Here is a 4972-nt window from a genome sequence, read left to right as displayed (position 1 = left end):
TTCCTGCATTGACAAAAGTCGTTATTCTATCATTATATTAAGTAGCAAGACATGGATGAGAAGTTTGTAAGAATAAAAAACTAATTTCATTTCAAATTCATAAATATCAAAAGTGGGTTTTTAAGAAAGCCTAGAGAAATTAAAGTTCTGATTAAGTAGGTGAATAAAAGGACATCAAGCATAATTATCTTTCAACTCAATTTCAAATTGACACTAAATCCCTTAGACAATGACCAAGCTCTTTGTATTTGCTGAATCCTTTTAATTAATCTTAGCAAGTAAATTCAAGTAAATCACATCTGTTGCCAAGTATAAACTCATACCGAGACATCCGACTTCAATTAACAAAATCAAAGCATCATACTAGAAGATAACAGCTAGATGAACAAAAAGATATTCAAGCAGGTGTTTGCACCTAACAAAACCAACTTCAAAGCAGAATGGCATAAAGCAAAGTAAAAACACAATACCTGAGACAATGCCTTGCAGGCCATGAAGAAGGCAACAAAACCATTTGATATGCTTCTGACAGCACGAAAAACTTGGAAAAAATTTGGTCAAGTTTGAGAACCATTCACATAGCAAAGTCATACTGTTAGTAAATCAATGATCTGAAGCAGTGGAAAAACAAAAATTATTGCTCATCAATTACTTTGATTTTGCCAAGATCAGGGTCTTATATATATATTTTACATGCTTAAATTGAAATAATAAAGATCCATATAAGGATTATATTATACCGGTGTTTGGAGGCTCCGTCAATATCTCTAAATGCGATTTTGTTATCAATTCGATAATGGAATCGAACTCACGTCATCCACATGAGAGACCAAGAATTGATTTTGCTAGAATCAACTCTTGGCTTTAAGGAGAGTGTTTAAGAAGATAAGAGTGAAGAGTGGAAGAGAGAAAATTTGCTGTCAAAATCTAACACTCAGGGCCACAAATGAAATTGTATATCAAACCTAATTTTTGCTTCATTTAAATAATGATGTAAATATCCATTCCACCCCCAAAGTTTAGTAACAACCCAAACTTAGGTGGAATCACATCTAAGTCCCTATTTAATTATTTAGTTAAATATTAATATTAACTTTAATAATTAAATTCCCAATTTTGTTAAATTACTCCAATAATAAAATTGGACACAGGGTACAACCTCAATAAATTTAATTATATAGCAAAATTACCAATATGCCAATTCGTCCAAAAGACGAATATACCCTTCCAAAGTTTACCATCCTTAAATTGTCTTCTAAGTGTGTGACCCGTAGGCTCTCCATTAGATCGACAGTGAGTAGTATTGCAATTGACATCAATCAATTATTTCACTACACACATACCAAGATTGGCCCTTAGCAAGATATCATGGCCACCCGATAGATTTGGATTCAGCGAAACAACTACCTATCAACGATATGGTTACCGTGCAACCAAATTCTTTCATCATCTTTTATCTGATCGAGACTAAGGTACATAAATAGTGTCAACCTCAATTATCATTGATACCTTTGTATTCAATTACTAGACCAATGATCGGAATAATAAATTAGATTAGGCAACAAACTCAATCCCACTTTGGCCACAGCTTTAGTATCATTGCTATATACTGAATCGCGTTGTGAGATAACTTCTCCCGTACTTGGGAGTGATAAATATTCTGTCGATCCACCATAATCTTGATACACTCCTCGATGCAGTCAATCGCTACCATATTGATAGCTCTAAATAGAACTTCGTTAGGCTAATATCAAACTACACCAATCGATGCACATAGCACTCCAGTGATCCCAAGTTTAAGAATCACATGCACCACCATTCGTTAGAGGATTTGTTCTATAGACACTAGGGTTACCATCTATATGGAATCTTTTGATGGGCCAGTCTAGTGAACTTGCCTACAACAAGCACCCATGTGTTGCACCAGGTTGTCGGTAAACAACCTTGACAAGTGAGATCAGTTACTGCCTTTCGACAGGGTCATTCAACACTATGATAATCTTACCATATTATCTGTGTCCTTGGTCATAATAATACTGGGGCTACGGACATTTCTAGAATGACCATCATATGTGATCATAAGGTTCTCACTATTAAGATTTGAAACACTTGATACTCTCGTCACGGTTCTACCATCCTAAGGACATATATCAATACATACAATTATGATTTACATGATATAGCAAAAAATATCTTTTATTGATTAATAAACATTATTACAAAAATTCAATTCTATAATAATTGATTGGCTTTAGGGTACCTACTTTAACACATACTAATCATCATAAGCAATTATACAAAATCTTCAAACCTGGGAGAATAGGTCATTCCTAAGTGAAAGCCACATGGAAACTTCATATGTGCTAACCGTAGCCTCCGAAGTTGAAGCAAGCTGGAATATGCTCCTTACAGCCCCCCATATGCTTCCAAGCAATTCAGATATGCCAGCAAAAATGAAAGCCTCATGTCCAAAATCAAGGAACACATACGTACCGGTTGTTCTGTATCACAGACAGAACAACCAACCTGTAACACCAAATCATCCAAGCTTCTTTTCATTGTGGATTCAAGTACAACAAAACTTTAGAAATCAAAATATTAATAAATAGGCAAAGATACCATACTTGTTTAACATCCTGATGAACAATTCCGTGTCGATCATAGGGATTTTTCAGCATGCTCTAATGATCCAAACAATGAGAAAACAAGCAAACAATGAATATCCATATTAAAAAAAAAAAGGTTCATTTACTAATACCTTCAAGCAAAACAAGAAACCAGAGATAAGTGCACAAGTAACAACTAATCCCAGATCACGACCAGAAATTGTTTTAATATTTGATCAAGAATAAAAAATGAATCAAAAACCCAGATCGAAATAGACAAATCTTTCGAGGCTTCGAGCTAAACAAAGCAGAAAGAGATAATAAAAATTATTTCAGTAATACCGCAGCCTCGTTGTGACAATGACGGCAATCAAAGATCTCACTGCAGCAAGGAGCTCGAATCTTACATCTTCTCCTATAATGCCTGCATCTATTAAACCACAATATATATATATATATATATATTAAAATCAAATAAAATCATTATACCAGAAAGAGAACTAAAAAACACAGTAAAGATGAGAAATTTTACCCATGACCCATCTTTCTTTAAGCAGGATGTTCATTGGCTGAGCTTGCCAACGGTAAAGAAAGAGACTTTCCTGATTTGGGAAGATAGGTTGGAGGTTTTAGTTTGCCTCAATCCACAAGGAGAACAAATACAAGTTTTAGATATGTTTGCCAGTCGCAAGTCGCCAGTCGCCGATCGATAGTCACCAATCGTCAGTAGCCGTAAACAGTCGCCGGTCGCAGTCGCCAGTCGCCGCACACAATAAACTCATAAGATGCGTTTGATTCAGAGAATGTTGAATTACTGGGAATGTTGGATTATCTTGAAGATTACTGGAAATCTTTAGGAAAATGTGTTTGGTTAGTTGGAATAAATTGATGGGTATGTTTTATTAATATGTTTGGTTGGGAGGAATAAATTGGTGGGTATGTTTTTAAATTACTGAATTGTCCTCTAATTAAATATTATTATTTAATATTGTTATTTAGATTATTATTTGGACTATTTATAACCCCACTACATTAAAAAACTTGGCAAAAACAACCCTATAATAAAAGTTTGGAAAATTAACAATGCACCCCCACCAACCTAGCCATTGCCGGCCGCCGGCAACCACAGTCAACCGCTGGCAACCTAATAGCGTACGGAAGGCAGGAAATGGCCTCTGTGCACTGTATGGCCATTTTCGGCTAGATTTTTGGCTGGAATGGCCATATCGGCGCACAAAGGCCATTTCCGGCGTTCCGTGTGCCGTTTCAATGACAGTAGCGGCTGCAGTGGTGGTTGCCGGCAACTGGCAGCAACAGGTGGGTGGGGGTGGTAGCTTGGGTGGGTTGCAATTTGTTTTGAATTCAAGGGTAATTTTATCCAAAAAGTTAATTAATTGGGGTGAGATAGTAAAAGCCATATTTATGTAAATTAATTTAAAAATATCGGTATTATTGTCCTACAGTTTTATTAATGAGGGATAGAATTGTAATTAGAAAAAAAGATTACCTTGGTAATCTTATAATACCTAAGAAAATGGAGATAATCAGATTACCTCCGATATTACCAACTATAATTACTGTTTGTATTTGAAGATTACCAGAATCTTATATTACTTGACAACCAAACTTGGCAATTAAGTAATATAAGATGACATAACCCCAATAATCTCACATAACCCCCAACCAAACACCCTTATAACCCCCAACCAAACACCCTCATAAGGCAAATGACTTGTTTTTCCCTTTTCTATTAAGTCAACTTTGGTGGGACACGTGGCAACCATTCAGCTGCTATATTGATCGAGAATTTGAATTTTAAATTTTGATTTTTTCAACATCATGTAAATTGACAATCTCATCCTTCTTTTTAATGGATTTTGACTATCTTACCCTTCTTCAGAAGGAAATTCACTAACGAAGTTGACTTGTGGGTGAGAAAGTGTCATTCCGAAACTTTTCGGATGGTAAACTATCATTAGGCCAAACCTTGGGTGGGAAAATGTAGTTTACTCCCCAATAAATATCAAATGTTGGAGGTTTACCGATTTGCGTTTAGGCCTCTCAACACAAATCAATTGTGTCGTACTTTCTATATGCTTTGATGCAATCTGCATCGGGGTATTTCAAATAAGTCACCAACACATACTGGCATCGACATATTGCAAGAATGTCAAATTATGTCAAGTTTAGTGTTAGAGCAAACCAGTTTTCCAGTAGTGACCCAACTAGTCATTGCCCTACAATCAAACAACTGTAGCAAAGGCTCGACGTGTTGGGGGGATTTAATTGAATACTAGCAAATCATAAATCCCTGAAAGCGAAAAATAATGCGAACAAGGACACAAAATAACCACACACAAACACAA

The 4972-nt window shown here is 35.6% G+C and overlaps 1 long non-coding RNA gene across 1 annotated transcript; it reads right to left on the bottom strand.

The window, feature by feature from the left end:
• Nucleotides 1-2323: 2323 nt before the first annotated feature.
• LOC116118542 lies at nucleotides 2324-3026 on the bottom strand. Its single transcript, XR_004126173.1, has 3 exons — nucleotides 2949-3026; nucleotides 2625-2679; nucleotides 2324-2526 (listed from the first exon to the last, which is right to left on the bottom strand). It is a non-coding gene; the product is annotated as an uncharacterized LOC116118542 (long non-coding RNA).
• Between the last annotated feature and the right edge of the window lie 1946 nt (nucleotides 3027-4972).

This window comes from Pistacia vera, unplaced genomic scaffold, assembly GCF_008641045.1.
Source record: "Pistacia vera cultivar Batoury unplaced genomic scaffold, PisVer_v2 Contig849, whole genome shotgun sequence".
NCBI classification, from domain to species: Eukaryota; Viridiplantae; Streptophyta; class Magnoliopsida; order Sapindales; family Anacardiaceae; genus Pistacia; species Pistacia vera.
This window is presented reverse-complemented; position numbering and strand designations above follow the sequence as displayed.